Below are 18,371 nucleotides of genomic sequence, written 5' to 3' on the forward strand. Positions count from 1 at the left end.
GGGCAGGCTGGGAGGAGCAGAGACTCAAGCTTCTGCAGTGACACTCGGAGCCAGAGCGCACTCCTTGCCCGGAGAGGCGAGAGAGCGGAGCTAAGCGAGCCGCGTAAGAGCTGCCGCCTCCGTCGCCGGTGCGCTGGGCTCTGCCTTAGCAGCCCGCGCCGGCACTTAGCGAGCCCGCCTGTCCAGCAGCGCCAGCTCCGCGGGCGGGTTCAGCATCCTCCCGCCACTGGGCGCCCGCATCAGTTCGTGCTGCCCCGAGACCTCCGGCGGGGTGCTGCTGCCTGCACTACTTGCAGCAACTTTTGCAGCCGCGTGCGACCGGCCTTCTGCCCGGCTTGGAAGTTCGCAGCTCCCGCCACAAAGTTGAGACCCTTGAGCAATCCAAATTGCTTTTTCATCTGCCTCTTCCCCAGCGTGCAGGTCCCCCTTGGTTCGTGGATCCTCGTGCTTGACATCTTGGTGGGATCCCGGGACGTGGACTTTCCCCACAGACCACATCTTCCGGGAGAGATAAATCAAACAAACTTTCCTCTTCCCGCTAGGAAAAACAAACAAGTTCTTTAAGGTAAGGAGCAAGAGCAAAGCAATCCTCTCTTCCCCGACGCCTTCGTGCGCGGGTACAGATCTGGTCCGACCGCGTTTGCACTCGTGGGCTGGTTCAGGGTCCCGGTTGAGATGCGTCCAAACACAGGGACGGATAATATCAGAATTGCCTAGGACAGGGATGTGGGCATCTCTCCCTGTGGCTTGGCCTCGGTGAGCGGCTTTAGGTGGGCAGACATATTTCTAGGGCTGGGGAGCTGGACACGCGGCGTCAGGCTGGAGCGGGTCCACGGAACCGCTGGCTTTATCCTAGCCTTCCTGGACACTGAGTTTGGCCTGCTGCGGGTGCGCTTTTGCTTTCCTCCCCGATTAAAGAACCTTCCCCCTATTCTAGTTCTGCTGGACTGGGTGTTGCGGGGTCGGGGTGGGGGCATCCACGTGGGTCTGCGAAGCTTGCGGGACTCGCGGCGGGGAGCGTGGAGGCAAGCTCCCCACAGACGGTGATGGCGCTGGGGTGGTGGGGATCTTCTGGGACTCGCCCAGGAACCCCGCGCTCTCTCCTCATTTGTCCTCTGCTATGCAGGGCGGCATCCTTAGAGAAACTTCTCTAAACTGGGTGGTCTGCGTCCCGCGCATACTTTACGCAGCAGAGCAGAGCAGCTTCGGAGGTCGGGACACCCTCCCGCCGCAGCAGCCACCTTGTGTGGCGACCTCCCCAGTCTGTGTGCCCACCCGGGGAACGTTCTGGTTCCAGCTACCTTTCTCCTTGTCACAGCGGTGGGAACTCTCGGAGTCGGAATGCCAGCCTTCAGACTGGCTCCGCTCTTACCCGGCTCTTCGCAAACTGCTGAATTTGGGGCGCCCTTTCATTTTTGCGCTCGCGCTTCGTTCCCACTCTTCCCCTCTCCCTCGTCCCTGGCTGAAGTCTGAGAGTTCTCGAAGTAGATCGCTTCAACTGCATTAGACTGGCCTAGGGTGACTAGGTCCTTTCTGGCCAGAGTATATGGAAGCGGTTCACCCCAATCCTCTATAGGTCACCGCTCTCCTTGGCTCTCCAGAGCGCTGTCCATCTTTGCTCTGGGCATAGTTAGCTCCCTGGAACCAAGATAATGGAGTGACAGACTGAACCTAAGAAAATTTTCTGGTTTTGATAAAAAAAAAAAAAAAACAACACAAAACAGAATTCTTTAAATAAATTGGGATGGTGATCTATTTACTTCTTGTCTTTTCGTCCTCAAACTACAGGGAATGATTTGTTTATTTGCCCTGAGCAGCAGGTCTCCAACACACTACTTTCTTATTCTCTCTCTCCCCCCTCCTTTTACTTGCTTTGTGGACCTTTTTATGGTTTTCGGAGAAGAGGGTCTCCACTCCTCCCCATCTCCTCCCACTGGGTCGCCGAGTGCCTGTGAAAACTGGGGGAGTCATCCATGGAAATAAACAGGACCCCTACGCCATTCCCCGCCCCCCTTCAAGCAAGTAAAACCCTCCCTGGGCTCAATCACAAAAGTAGAGATAAAACAGATAAAGCCGCCCTCCCTCCCAAGGGAACTGTTGCTGAGAATTGCACGCCTTTGAATTGTGTTATTATCCTAAAAGGGTGATGGATGGGTGCAAGATGCACTGCGCATACGGAGCAGAGTGTGCTGGGGGAGGTCGGCACTTATTATTATTCATCATTAAGTATTAAGAGTGCTAATAAGGCCATCACCCTAGCCGAAGTCCGTGTTTACACGCACTTGGTTTTATGTCAGTCTCTTATTACAGTGGTTTCCGGAAGGGCCAACACCACAACTGTATTCATTCTTCACACTCATTACACATATGGGACTGATCAACTGTCAAAAAGATACTGTCATTTTACCAGTTTAACTCGTGAACTTGGAGAGGGCTGCAGCCCTATGAAATGCCATTTTCATCACTTTGCCTTTTCAGAGTTTAAAAAACTTGGCAACATAATTAATTATGGTCCCAATTCCCATTTTCAATCTAAACCTATATCCAGGATTATATTAAAATGTCCCATCACCCATTCTCTAAAAGTGACTCTTGTGAAATTACATTCCAATTTGGGGGATGGTAGAACAACTGGGAATGCCACATCCCCGAAGTAGGAGAGGTTAATACTGTTTCAAATTTCTGTCACAAACTCTTCTTCGGGGCCTAGAGAGATGGCTCAGAGGTTAAGAGCTTTTGAAGCTCTTGCAAAGGGTATCAGTTCTGTTCCAGCACCCACAGCGATCAACTCACAACTCGCTGCAAGTCCAGCTGTGGCTGGCACCTGCACGTAAGTGCCCATGTGTGCACACGCGTATACACACACACACACACACACAAGTTAAAATAAATACAACTTGAAAACTCTTTTTTCCTCTGTAGAGAGTTATTACCCATTTCTTCTTTGCAGGGCTCTTCAGTGACTGTCCTTAATCTTCACCATACACTTGAGACTTAACAGCTTGCAGCTTTGTCTGTATTCCTATTTCCATTTTTATGTCAGAGCCCCTTACTAATTAAACTTTTATGTCAAAGACTCAGGCTCATGGCAGCAACACTTTTTTAATTAGTAACTATCGTAAAAAAGAAGCTAGAACTCTGTAATGGGTCCAAATTGCTAGGAGTTATATGTGGTTTAAGTTATGCGTTTATTTCAGCAGAATCAAAAACATCTTTTGATGATTTGAACATCCAGTTTTTAATCTCTGAAGATGTAACAAAACGTATAATTTCAAAACCTCCTCGTAAGAACAATGAAGCCTCACCCTTAGTTTACTCGCCCTGGGTCTTAGCATCCATGTACTGAGGTGAGAACCTCAGAGAGAAAAAACTCACGTCATAACTTTGCTTTATGGTGCAGAAGAATGCAACATCCACAGGAGCCAAAGCAGGTTGGTCTTTGTGTAACTTAGAGATTTTTCACTGACATTATGAACTTGGCCCTTTTGACTTTAGGTTTTCTCACATGGATTTATCACCCAGACACTGCCTGTTTTGCGGGAAAGCGTGTATTTTAAAGCTCTAACGAATTATTGGAAATGAAAGAAAGGTATCCAGTCTTGATTTCTTAGCGGTTCTAGTCCGGCTACTCAGAGATCAAAATGCTCTGTTTTAAAGTTGACTATCACACACACACACACACACACACACACACACACACACACTCATTGTGACTAGAATGAAAGCGTTTCAAGTTGTTGCAGGGGCAGATTAGGAATGATTATCGGAAGACATGAACAGTATGTGATTCCCACATAATTGCACAAATTCTATTATTGTGATGAGGTGGTTGATACTTTCCCATAAGTATTGTTGTTTTCCCCCCATTCTCTTGATGTCTGGTTTGATAACTGAACCGACAGAAGCACCCAGTTAAGGACTCATCCCTGCCAACCCCTAAGAAGAGCAGATATGGCACAACCAACACAAAACCATTCCACCTAATCCTTGAAATAGTTTCTATGATCTCTAAGAATTTACTTTGGAATGATTACTTGGAAAAATATAATTTATCCATCCTCTGTCGGCTCATTCCCTTGCCTGTAGCCTCGGCGCAGCTGAGTTGTTGAAAAGCTGACAACACAAACGTGCTTTAAAACTGATCTTAAATTATTTAAATACCACCCCCCCACACACACACAAACCTCTGTATTAAGGCTAGAGAGGTAGATCAGTGACCAACAGCACATGTTGCTCTTGCAGAGGACCTGAGTTCAGCTGCCAGTACTCACCTAGTGGTTTGCAATGGTCTATAATCTGAGGTCCAGGGAATCCAATGCCGTCTTTTGACGTCTGAGGACAGGAGCCATGTGTATGGTGCACATAAATACACACAGGCAAAACACTAATGCACATAAAATAAAATAAATGCATCTTTTTAAAAATGCTATGCATTTTATTCCCTATAGTCTGGATAGTTTCTACTTCCTATATATTGCAAAGGATAAAAAATATAAAATGACAAGCTTCTTTGTTGATTTCCCACTAGGAATAAAAGTAAATACAATAAATACAGTAGTTTGTGATATCACACAGTAGTATGTAGACCATAATTTCAGAAAGCAGGGCACATAGTGTATTTGTGCAAATTTGTGTGTCTCGACACTTCTGAGATGTCACCTGGCACTTGCCCAGAGTTGCTCAAAAAGGATCTGTTGTAAGCTGCTTACCTCTTAACTTCCAAATCTAGAGAGGCCAGGCTCATGCCTTTCCTCTTCCTTTGCAGTCTAATGAAAAACTGCAAAGAACAACTCCACAAATTTCACTCTTTTGAACTATTTTAAAAACGTAAATTGTATAGATAACACAAATGCTCCAAATAAAAACAAACTTCTTGAGTTGCATTTTACAAGTTGAGCGTAGAACATTTGATGGGTGTGGAGTAAGGGCAGCACAGCTCTGTGGACCCATCCCTTTGGGAGGAGGAACCAGGTCTGAGCACAGAGTAGCTGAACCCTGGGCCCTGCTGCAATGTCCTTGCTGTCAAGAACCCAGTGAACAGGATCCCATCGAGGCTTCAGTTTAATGTTCCCGGTTCTCAAGAGCACAGAGCGTTGCAGGGTTTGACGTTGTTAGTCTTGCCATCACTTGGAAACAGACTTTAACTTATTTGGTGAATGCACTGAGTTTTTCATTTGTCAGTTTTCCTATTGCAAATTTGGATGACACATACCGAGTATAACTTGGTAATTATGACAAAATCCTAATACACAAAGAGTGAGATTCATATCATTGGCAAAGGTATTTACATGTTTTGCTATTTATTGGCAGCAGGTATGTGAGAAACAGTGCTAACTTGAAAAGGCCTTTTTGTTTAGGATTGGCTTAGATGCTGCAAGTGTCAAGAGACCGTAGAAAGTGAACAGTTACAGTTTATAGATCATTGTAGTAAAACACGACCCATAGCCAGTTTATACATCTCGATATGGCAATGATGACTCCCTGTAGTTGCCTTGGCTGTCCTAGAACTGGCTCGTAAGCACACAAAGCGCTTGGGCATGGCTCAGTAGAACATTACACATCTTATTTCAGAAATAAAATATATTTTGTATTATCATACAAGTAAATCCACACAATATAAGCATGCATGATCCATCTTGGTGTTAAAATGCATTTAAAAACACATAGTAAGTACACTTTTTCTTCTGTACATGCAGGAGTATATGCTTGTAAGTCTTCACGTAGTTCTAAATGCTATGTGCCATTTGGTGTCACTCAGGATATACGTTCACCAGAATTCATTATCATAAGCTTTAAATTTGGATAGATTCTGACATTTGTGGGTCAAGTCATTGAATAGCCATTTATTACCACAGCAGGGACAAAGATGAGGGACAAGAGTTGCCTCCCCAGCCGGGCACCTGGTTTCATTTTTTTTTTCCGTTGCTTCCTTCCATAAGCATTACTGGTGGTTGTTCAAAGTCCAAGGTGATTTGTGAAAATCTGCTTTGAAAACTTAAATTTTTAATGGAGAAATGCAGCTGCCTCTTAAATGGAAGCTAAAAGGCAACAATAGCCGTGTTGGTGGCAAGATTCTATGCTAGCAAATGAGCTAGACATGAGGAAAATCTCCTGCTCAGCTTGTAAGAAGGAGGGACTGACAAGAAAATAACTTTTATATTAATTTTAAAATAATCTTATTGTTCAGGGTGCTCTATAAATACAGAAATGAACCAGCAGTAACAGTAAAATCATGTCAGCTAGGATCTTAAAGAGATAGATAAAGCCAAACAGAAAGGGGACATATAAATACAGAATATGTATGTGTATATGCATATATTCATACACATGCATGCATGTCCTAAAGCTTTTTTTTTCCCAGTGGGGATGGCGGGTATGGAGGAGAACTAATACTAAACTTCCCTCTAGTTTCCTCTTCTAATTATTTTGTCTTTGGTATTTTAACAAAAGTTATAACTAGGGCTGGCTTTGTAGGTCACACATAGAAATACAATGGCCTCAGGCTTCCTTGATGCCCTCAGGAAATTAACAAAGTATATTCTGATCACAGTTTCTCTTCCTTCATCTTGTCCCAGATCCTCCCACCTCCCCACTCACCTCTCTCCCTTTAGGAAACAAAGAGGCAAATATAAAACAAACCAGTAGAATTAAACAACTAAGCAAACAGGAAAAAAAGCTTATAAAAAGCATGAGACACACACACACATACACATGCTTCATCAAAACACAAAACTGGAAACCACAGGATATAAGTGAAAATACATATTAGCCATAAGTAAAAAGATTTGTCCCCAAAAGCATTATGAGACAAAACATCTCCAAAAATAATATTTATTTTGTGTTGTCCATTTGCTGTTGGGCATGGGGATGGCCCTTAAGTATGGTTTATATACTCAGTGAGACTCAATTAGAGAAAACTGTTTTGGCTTTTATTTGTTTGTTTTGTCTGTGAACAGTTGTCAAACTGCAGATAGCTCTGGTTAGGGATAAGAACTGTGTCCATTTTCCCTCCATTTCTGGGATGCCATGTGTCTTGGACCTGTGCAGGCCCTGTGCATGCTGCCACAGTATCTGGGCTCCTAAGTGTATCATTCCTGTTGTGTCTAGAAAACACTGTTTCCTTGGTCTCTTCCACCCCAACTAGCTGTTATAATCCTTCTTCCTTTTTTCCTAGAGAGTTCCCTGCGCCCCGAGTTTTGGGTGCATTTCCATCTTATACTTGCCTTACAAATTTGTCTTTGCGGATTGCTCTGGTGCAAATTTGAGACGAAATGTTCTGATGTGAATTAGATGGGACAAATAACCTGCAAGGTTAGGTCCCGTGGATATTTCAGAATCTGAGTTTTAATTCAGAACATTTCAGAACTTGAGTTTTAAGTATAGTGAAAGACATAAATGCTCTTTCCAACCACGGACATAGAGGCTTCCAGGGTCTGTAAAACCCACCAACTCACAGCCCGGGATAATTCAGCTTGATAAAGCAGATGTCACCACAAAAACACAAGTACCTCCTCCTGATATGAAAATTAAATGACAAAGATTGATTTAAATTTGTTTTTAATCTATAAGGAAAGAAACCTTGTGTACACGTACAAATGCATGAACACACTCGGCATGTCAGCTAGCCACTCCAAAGTTTCTGACCTTTCTAAGTGAAAGCAAGAGGCAAGATAGTGATTTATAATCAGCCCTGTCCACAATCCACCCTTGAAACAGACCAGGGCAAGTTTGAAAGGCACAGTGATTTCCACTAAAGGTAATGACGATATCCAGTTCACCGCAGGGTACTATTGTAAAAAAAAAAAAAAAAACCATATATACTACAGCACATATGTAATGCAACATTCCAGATTTGCACTCTAGCATGTAGACAGAAAACTACAAAATGAGAGTGTTGAAATAAGATGAAAATGCCTCCAAATAAACCTGTCATTATTGTGAAGAATAGTTGTGCTTATCTGCATAAACATTTATAAATAAATAGCTATCATGTCAGCGCAATTTGAAAACTCCAGTATTCCGGAAGTTAAAATCACTTTCTACTTTCTCATGCATACTGTGCTGCATTTTGAAAGTTTCCTTGAAAATTTGGTTTTCTACGAAGTTGTTAGTTATTAACTGGTATTAAAGTTGTTTCTGTGTTTTGAATTTCAAGCATAGATGCAAATGTTGTATTCATTAACATTGCTGTTGTTCTAGATAAGCCTTGGCTATTTGCAAAGTGTTTCCACATCCCTTGATTTCCATAATATCTTGCTGCTAATGAAAACTCTAAGGCATTAACTCAATGAAGACACCTAAACTCAAAAGCACTTTTTAACTGTAGCACTAATTCCTTGGTTGAAAAACAAAATGGTTTTAAAAATTCTATAAAATTTGAGCTGAAATTAATGACAACTTAATTTGTATATATAAAAATTGTTTTTTTCCTTATATTTTATTGACTACAAATATCACTTACTTATGAGACCTGAGGTCCTGGGTTCTAATCCTTGGGTCCCACCTCCAGCAGATGTTCTCTGACCTTCACATATGTTAGAGGCATGTGTGCAGCCCCACATACAAATAAATAAAAGCAAAATGATTTAGTCTGCAGGATCATAGCTATGTGCTGTCTACTAAATGTTTCTGGCTGGCTTAAGGAATTATTTAAGTACTTTTGAGGAAAATATTTTAAAGATTTTACATTTAAATTATTCTTTAGTTCAAAAGTAAAAAATAGTCCCTCTGGTTCCAAAAGGCACAGGAGGTGTGCAGGGTAAACAGATAAATATTTGTCCACAAGTTTCTTTCTAGAAAGAAATCTGTTTTGTGATGAGAAATCTCTGGAAATAAAATGGGGCAGCCACTTGCGAGCATGTGCATGCTAACACATCCCCAGCACCCCCCTCCAGTCAGTTGTCACACATGATGCTTCATCGTAGAAGGCAAAGCAGGCATGGGTTGCTGTTAATCCACTCGTGACTGTGAAATTGCTTCTTGCAGGCTTGTCTCCTTCATCGCTTCTCCTCTCTTCGGTCTGACTGACCAGCTTTCAAAGTCTCTGGGTCTTGAGTGCTGCAAGATATGCTATTTTTTAAGTCAGTTCTCTGTTGTTTTTTATGTGTATACATACGCAAGTACATCCACATGTATGTATTCATTGATAATTGACAAAGATACTCAAATACCTTAGAATTTATCAGAGGGGAAAGATATAAAATGATTTTCTTTTAGTGAGTAGAAACTATTAAGAAGAGTTGGGGTTAGAAAAATGAGTTGGAAATTTACTTGAGACACGTAACTTATAATACTGAAACATTTAATTTTTTTGTAGTGACTGTATCACTAGCAAACAAAAATCCAAACTCATCCAAGTTAATTGCATTTAATAGTTCATTAGTCCATTTATTCTGTAAACTGTGATGCTCTTTAGTGGTAAGGACTAAGGTAGTTGAGTTCTATGATTGAAAAAAAATATTTTTAAGAACATGGATGAAATTGTACATTTCAGCAGAACACTGACGCTGTTGTAGACATATACAAAACAAAAACAAAAACTCCAGAATAATCTAAAAGCTTAAAACCCATAAAAACAAAATCAAACAAAGGTTCAGACTGTGTAAGTGTGCCCTTATACCCATACCATATGACGGCACCAAACTTGCCCTATAATTTTTTTAAACAGTCTACATTTCAGATTTGCTCAGACTTACAAAGCAACAGTAGCCACAATTAGTTTCTGCGCACTCTTCCCCTTTGATAGCCCCCATCTTGTGTGGTGACTGTTGAATGTTCACACTGGTCTTACTAGCCCATCTTACAGTATTTTCATAGAAAAGGCAGTAAAGAGGAAAGCGCACATCTAACGGTATATGTTACTGCTTTGGGAGAAGAAGGTGACATTAATTTTGAGTCTGAATTCCCATACTGAGTCCGTATTTGTGGTTTGTCATCTCTGTATTGGTACACTTTGCTTATATTGTTTCATCAACATTTGTTTTAAACTCATCATTAATTGTGACTGTTGCGTCTGTTTGCATCATCAGCTTTTTGATAGTGTCCTTTTCATTAATTACCTCTTAATCCAAGAATAACAATGCAGAACATCCCAGAAACCGCCCAATCCTCAGTGATATAATCTCAGCCTATGAATCTTAAATCCTATCCCAGAGCTAGCTCGTGAGAAGTCTGAGCCACTAATGTCTGACCCAGTTGTAAGTCAGTGGTATGCAGTGAGTGCTGTGGACCCCAGCAGAGATCCTGGAGGACAGAGGCTACAGCTACAGAAATAAAACTAAGAGTTTGCTGCTCTGTGATTATTTTCAAAACCTCCAGGTCTTTCCTTTTCCCCAGTGTTCTACTATCCCCTCTGTCTTGAAAGGAAATAAGCAAGCAGAGAAGGGTAAGTGGGGTAGAGAATGGAACTATGGTGGGGGTAGCAAGGGGTAACTAAGACTAAACTTGGAAAGGCCATATGGAAATCTGCTACTGCAGAAGTTTTCTGAAAAGAATACATAAAAAGAGTTGAAATGGAATGACCCTATTTGAGAGGATAATGCCTTTCCCAGATGTCACCTGCTATCAAAAACGAAGACAAGTACTAGATATGACCTCCAAAAGCAATACAGGTTATTATGTTGCTCTTACTTACCTTCCAGTACTTGATAATAAGACCCTACTTGAAAGAATCCATTTATGCAACTAGTTTGAGTTGTTGAAGACAACATATACTTGAGTTATAGGACACAAAGAAATCTAGTTGTCATTAACCTGAGAGCTTTATCTCTTCTGGTTACCTCTTTATAGTGCTGGAAGCTGGTATTAGGGGAGAAAAAGTTATCAGTAATATTACTTAACTGTGATCTATGCAAGCTACAATAGTGAGTGACCTGGAAAGGTGTACCTACTGGTGCAATAGTGTCACAAATGTTACTGTAGTAACCAACCACTTTCCAACTGGGTTTAAGGTGTGCTGTAGAAAATGGAGCCCATGAGTGTACTCTTAAGTAGGCCAAGAACCTGTGCCTAAATAGGCCATAGACCCTATACAAGAACTTACTATGATTATTTAGCTAAATAGACATAGAATTAAACTATATTCTAAATATTTATCTTCATATCTATATATAAAATAAAATGCAGCTCTCAGCCTTTGTTGCAGATGCATTTTATTTATTTATTTATTTATTTATTTATTTTTAGTATATGGGAATTGATACAGAGACTTACAATTGGTCAACATGCAGAGAATAAGAGAGTATAAATTGCTTATCCCTAGATGGAGCATGTATATCATTTGCTCTCTGGCAAGGATTAGGGGACTTCACAGAAGAGAGGGCAGAAAATTGTAAGATCCAGGGAGAATAGAGGGCCTCTGTGAAACTGCCTTAGGGTCATGACAGGAATACTACATGATGTGAACTCGCATCAGCTGTGGCTGAAAATCCAGGCCCTCCACAAGATCAAGCCAGTCAAAATCCCAGCATCAGTGGGGGAAGGACCATGCAGTCCCATCCCTACCTAAAGAGCCACTGGCAATTGGTAGTTGCTACGGGAGAGAAAATCAGTTTATTTCAGATGTGGCCTCCTGATAGGCAAGCCATATTCAAGCATGCGGCCCTACATCCATGCACATGCTGGTAACAAGAGTGGACTCACTGGACTTAAAGAGTTCATGAAGTTGGGAGGAAAGAATTGGGGAAGAGAATGGGAAGACCTGGAAGGGAGAGAGTGTGGGGTGGGAAGGGGTTGGATTTGAATTTTTTTTTGAAAAAAAAAAAGATAATTTCACCCATAAAAGTTTCAATTTTTCTTTTCAAATCAATTGAAACAAATATCTCCCAAGCACACAAAAATGTTTTAATCCAAGTTACTAGTACATAGGAAAATTTACTTTCCTTTGGAAAAAATGAGGAAATGTATCACTTTCATTCTGTGGGATGAGTCAGAGCATGGACTGTAAGCTTTAAAACACAGTGGTAGGTGAAACTACTGTGAAGAGCTCTCTCGTGGAAACTCAGCCTTCTTGACCTTCTTTTATGCAAAATTATGTCAGGTTAATGGGGATAAGAAGCATGTCCATGGACATACACACAAACACATACACACGTGGTCAGTATCTTTCTTGGCCCTTCTCCTCTGCTTATATATAGGGTCTAAGTAAATAGGTACCTACCCATTTGCCTGACAGGCAAATCAGTAAAGACAAATCAGTTAGATGATGAAATTCCTTCTCCTATCTGTGCTTTTTGAAAACATGCTGAAACATGTCTTTATTATTTAATACAGTTTTGACAGCTGAGACTGTAGCTCAGCGGTAGAGTGTTTGCCTAGTGTTCATAAGGTTCCAGTTTCTTCCCCAGTCCCAATTGTGTAAAAAAGAATCCATTTGTGCAACTAGTTTGAGCAGTTACCTTACATGATTTTTGTGTGAATGGAGAACAGTTTTAGTTTAAAAGCATTCATATTTTATTTGAGGAATAAATGAAATATTTATTCCTCCACACTAGATGGGGAAATGAAGACTGGGGTTCAGGGATGTGCTCAAGTTCAACAGCTGGCAGAGGGCTAGCCACTTGTTGGGCACCTAGGGATGTGCTTAAGTTCAACAGCTGGCAGAGGGCTAGCCACCTGTCGGGCACCTAGGAGCTTCTACCTCCTCCTTAGTCATTTTTTTTTTCATTCTTTCACTAAATATTTATTTAGTCTTTAAACTCTACAACTTGAAGAAGTAAATGATTGTAGAAGTTTCATGGTGGAGAAAGATGGGAAGAACACAGAACCGACCTGTACTTAAGTCAGGTAGCGGTAAGAAAATCTGGGTTTGAACTGATGGGACAGTAAGATGTGGACACGTCGTTCACCTGAGACATGAGCTAGACGAGAGAGCTAAGCAGAGAAAGCGAAAGAAAGCTGCCTTCCCAGCAGGTTCTCAGAATGACTACGAGGTCAGAACTTGCGTCCTTGGAGGATATTATCTCATCTTTCCAAAATGTGTCTTTGTTCGGGGAAAGGGGTTGGACTTTTTAGAAGTACAATATTTAACAACTATTACTTTTAAATTCTTTTTTACAGCAACAAGACATTTCTGTGTCACCTCCTGTTCTTTTTTTCTAGGAGAAAGGATAATATTTACTTTCTCCATGTTTAACTGTTTAAGGTCCCTCATCCATTTACCCAGTCATTCATGGCTTTCATGACCTTTAGTTTACTTATTTAAGAATAAAATGATAGATAGTAATTTTATAAGAGTTTCAAAATAAAAAATGCATGAAAATGAAAGACTTTTGGGAGCCAAAGCAATCTAAAACCCGAATATTTGAGTGCAGCCTAGCAGCTATAAGCATCCTTATGCTACTGGGCCAGTCTCAGGACAAAGCCCAGGCCTGCTGAACCAGAATGCACTGTGCTGGCAAAGCTGAGTGATTTGTGTGTTAGTTTGAAATTTTAACACTCCTATCCTAAGATCAGAGTGTATCCTAATGCACTTCAAAGGAATATCCCTTTCCCCAAGTAGACAGAATGTGCTCTATTCTGACAGAATTGTTTCTGTGTTCTTCTGGACAGAACACATATATTCCCAGCACATAGGGTCATCTGCCTCATGCTCCTTTGCCCACAGCAGTCTTATCCTTGAGATATACTCAAAATATTCAGGATATACTTCCGGCTACTTCAATTCCACATAGTGACCTGTTATACATTTGGCAATTACAAAATTGTCAAAAGCACATATTCCTTTTTTCTCTTCAGATCATGTTATTACCTGGAAAAATAATTCTACTCTTTAGTAATGAGCCAGTTTCATTATTTTAATGCTGAGCTCTGGGATTAGCATTATTAACTGTTGAACACTTAGGGAACTCATGTGTACAAACAGGATTTAAGTTGGTTGTCTGTGAAAATGTACAACTAGATTTTCCTGATTTTGTCAGTGCTTGAATCTTACAAAAGGAACAGAAGCTTGTGTCTAGAGAAACGGTTAAGGGCATTTCAGCACAGGAATGGTCTCTGCCGGGGCCTGTGCTCAGAGTGCAAAGCAGACTGGGAGAAAGTTGAAGAAATGAGTTTTCAGAGTGAATCAGAGTTGGAAGACTAGACCCTCATGCAGCAGAAATTTTCTAGCTTCTGGTTAATGGAAAGCCATCTGACACCCCCATTTTTTCCAAAATTATATTGAAACAGATTTTTTTAAATAAAGGTAACAATGTGGATATTATACAAAGTATAAGAGCAGGACAGAGAGATGCAATATGTAAATAATGTTTGGCATTTGAATAAGAGAGATGGCATGCTAGCAGGTGGGCTGGCAGGATTTGATGGCTAACAGAACATCGATGTTATCCATGTTCTTCATTGATAGCTACAAGGACTGATCTGCTGTTGTGGTGAAGCACCCTCTGCCCTTCACACAGCATCTCAGGCCTCCAGCTGCCTTGTCGGGATCTATGCCTTCGTGATCAAATATGAACTCTGAGGGTCATGCTCTACCTGAAGTCATAGTGGCACAGGGATGTTCTGCCAGAAGGAAATTCAAATCTGATTGTGGAGCTAAAAGAGGCTACTGCTATGCCATTTTCCCCTGCTGGGCAATCTGAGTTAACATGGGGCAGCTCAGAGTGAACTGAGAGGCTCTAGCAAGCTGCCATCCCTTCGTTCCTCTCACTTGCCAGAGACTTGCGGGATTTTTCTGATAGGACACAGTCTAGATTACTTTGGTCTTTGATATTAGCATTTCCAAAGCAGATAATATAATTCAGCAAATATTTATTTTGTGACTGCTTTGTGCAATCAAGCTAAAAATAACTACCTAAGGTAAGTAGAGATAAAAAGAAATTTCTGCTCATAAACTTGTGTCCTGTAAGTCTCACAAAGAGCATTTCTTTAGGGGCAAAAATACATATATAAAATACAATTCTAATGTGTTAGGGAAGAACATAAGAAGCAATCTGGTTTCAGCAAAGGACTGTGACTCTTCCATTTCTGAAGCACCTCCCCCGGGCTGGGACATTGTACTGGGTTACTGACATTATACAGAAGGGGGTTCAGATAATAAACCATGTAAGGAAATAGTACCTTGCCACCATCCTCAGAGGTTCCCTGGCGTCTATAGAGCACTGTTTTGGTGCCTGACTCCAGAAGGTTGAAGGCATCCTTGTACTGTTGCAGCAGGTCTGACATTTTAAACAACTCCTTACAGAGAATGACCTTCCTGGTGCCTCTTGATGTTCCTTCATCCTAGTATCCACTGTTTCCTTTTGGCCCTCAGATGAGCTGAGAGGTTCCTCTGCCTCATCGCTTTACTCTGGCTTTAGCATCTTACTCCTCACCTGATATAAGGCAGGACTTGTTTTCCTAGCCCTGTGACCTCCTGCAACAATTATGAAACCATTTCTTCAAAGATTGAAACATTCTATCATACAGGAAATCTCCTTAAGCAGGAAGGTAAATAACTCAAAATAACCTCAGGAAGTCCCTGAAACTGACCAGATTCACTAGGAACCCAGCCATGGAAAGCAATAAAAGCTAAGAGCCCCTCTCAGCAGAAGAAAGCTGAGCTGTAAAGATTCTTAAAGACTCTGAGGGCAGAGCAGTTGCCAGCAAGAACAAGAAACTAGCTGTGCTGCCTTTAATAAGTTGAGACCAACTGAGGCACTTGGAAAGGAAATTCTAACTTGTTGAGCTCTCTGCAGGTTCTGTGCTCTAGGTTCCCAGTTCTGCTGGCTATCAGTCATCATTGCTGGGGTGGATTTTGATGATGGCATTTTATACTCACCCATACTCCTGTAAGTAACGCCAATAAAACTCATTGCTTCACCAAGTGGGACACTGGTGGTTCCTGTCATGGTTCCCTCTCTGCGGTAAGTAGATGTATGTGTGTGTTGTTTCCCCGGGATGAGTTTTGTCACACAACACCAACAGCAAATCCCTCTTGGCTGGTAGCTGCAGTTAACACACAGATGGTGTGAGTTCTAAAAGAACGCCTGCTGTTCTGCCCCTCTGTCTTTCTCAGTGTTGCTCCATTCAAAGTCCCTTCCAATTCCAATGTCCCTAGCTCTGTAGACCTTCCTCTGTAGAGCCTTTAGTAAGCCCCCTGCTGAGTTGTTCTTCTTCACAGCTGCAGTCTCTGACCTCAGAGCCTGGAAGACCCTCCTTCCCTGTCTTCTTCGGCCCATTTTCTGTATGGGGCCTATTCCTCTCTGGAATGGGCATATTAAGCCAAGGTCATTCTTTTTGTTCTTTGTCTCTCTGACCACAGTGTGAGCCTGACAGGTGCAAGCACTTCTCAAATCTTGTTCATTGCTAAATCAGGGTCTCTCAACCAGATGTTAGCACAGCCTCTGTACCCAAGCAGTTCTTGGCCACTTGCCCATTGCGCTCTGAGGTTCCACCATGCTTGCCATCCTAACGCAGCTTCTTCTTGTTGGTGGGCCTTGGTTTTAATTACATCACTAGGGGCTGCATTATAAAAGCTTTCTTTGATCAAGGCATTCTGGAAGACGCAGCCCATGTGTTTAGCAGACACAGCTGGAGAATCACCAAAACAATTCTCAAAACCAGGTTTGTCATACAAACAGCAGTGTCTTTGAACTTGAATCATTAAATACCTTGTTTTGTGGGTTAGTGTGAGGATTAGAATGTTTATAGTCTTTTGGAAAAATGACACACTTTACCTGCGGTTGAGAGAAAGTGGTGAAAATTTAAGGTTGTTGCTTATGGGTAAGAAGAGAGAAGAGTCTACGAGTCTTTGTAGAGTCCTCTTTCTGACTCTAGTTTTCTCTGTTATTCTGACTTTTATCATTCTTGCTCACAAACAGAACCCATGCATCTCAGTGCAGAAGGACCAGTGACTAGCCCATAAGGTCCAACCGGACCAGTGCATCTCAGTGAAGAGGGTCCAGTGATTAACCCACAAGGTCCAACAGGACCAGGGCATCTCAGTGCAGAGAGTCCAGTGATTAACCCACAAGGTCCAACAGGACCAGGGCATCTCAGTGCAGAGGATCCAGTGACTAGCCCACAAGGTCCAACAGGACCAGTGCATCTTAGTGCAGAGGGTCCAGTGACTAACCCACAAGGTCCAACAGGACCAGTGCATCTCAGTGCAGAGGGTCCAGTGACTAACCCATGAGGCTACGCTATCCAATGGAGCTTAGTCAGCATTTGGCTCTACTACAAAGCCTACAAAGGGACCTCTTTTTTCCCCTCTTGGACTCTCCATCCCCTCAGTGTGTTACCATTCCCTGGCTCAGCCAGTTGCTCCTTGACTGTCTCTGACCCTGATGGTATTTGATTCCTTCCAGTCTTTACTAAGTAGCCATCTGCTTCCTCAGTGAAAATCTAGGCCTAGACCACCCCCCCACACACACACATGAGGTTGTTCCTAATATATCAAATTTCAAGTAGGACACAAAATGTTTCAGGTGCACGAATTTATCTAAAGTACCCAGAGAACTAACAAGCCTGGAGCTTGAATACCTGTTTCATCACATAGCCTGTATTTTATGATTCCTCATGTTGGGACTTTTTACCTAAAAATGCTGACAAGTCCAAGGTATGTGGCATTTGGTGGATGTTAATTTATAGTAGGGCTTTTACATTTTTTTTTTTTTTTTTTAGCTATCTGTTAGGAAGAGATCTGGTCTGTCATGTTTTTCAAGGACATTTCTTTTTAACGTCTGTGTCTGTTTTTCTTTTTTGTCTCCTGATCACTAGTAATAACTGAACTAAAACACAGCTTCAGGCTTATTAGTTCTTTGGGTACTTGAGATAAATTCGTGCACCTGAAACATTTTGTGTCCTTCTTGAAATTTGTTTCACTCGGAGCAATTTCGTGTGTGTGTGTGTGTGTGTGTGTGTGTACACCAATTGTTTTCCTAGTGTATTTCATGAGCTTTCCCTATTTCTGGAAGATCCTCTTTTGCATTCTGACAATTGAAATAAAGACTTTCATTTTTTAGGTCCCACATCTCAACACTTCACACCTTAGCTTTTCCTCCACTGCATAGAATTCTCATCACATAAAGAGAATGGTGTCCTCTTTTGTTCTATGCGCAGATACTTTATTTGACTTAAGAATTACTTGGGCTGGAGAGATGTCTCAGTGGGTTAAAACGGACCACCTAAGTTGAACCCTGAAAGGACAAGGGAAGGCAGAACTGACTCCTGCAAATTTTCCTCTGACCCCACCACATGCACACTGTAACATGACAAAATAAAAAGAAAGAAATAGATGTAAAAAAAAAAAAAAAACAAGAAAAGAGTTCGTTTCAAAAGCTGCATCTAAGATAGGTACTTATGCATAGATTATGCCAGTCTGCCTAATTTACCTTCTCTGCTTTCTTATGTTTCTTCCAAGCATATTATGTTTGATGCTTCACCCTGATTCT

At 41.7% G+C, this 18,371-nt stretch overlaps 1 protein-coding gene across 1 annotated transcript in view; it reads left to right on the forward strand.

Moving 5' to 3' along the window:
* Positions 1 to 419: 419 nt before the first annotated feature.
* The window catches only part of Ndnf (neuron derived neurotrophic factor), a 38,539-nt gene continuing 20,587 nt past the window's right edge, over positions 420 to 18,371 (forward strand). The window contains exon 1 of the mRNA XM_050162317.1: positions 420 to 565. The gene's annotated coding sequence lies outside the window, so the exon portion shown is untranslated. The remainder of the gene's footprint in view (positions 566 to 18,371) is intronic.

Source organism: Alexandromys fortis, unplaced genomic scaffold (assembly GCF_014885135.2).
Source record: "Alexandromys fortis isolate MF-2015 unplaced genomic scaffold, M_Fortis_MF-2015_v1.1 scaffold_117, whole genome shotgun sequence".
Taxonomy (NCBI): Eukaryota; Metazoa; Chordata; class Mammalia; order Rodentia; family Cricetidae; genus Alexandromys; species Alexandromys fortis.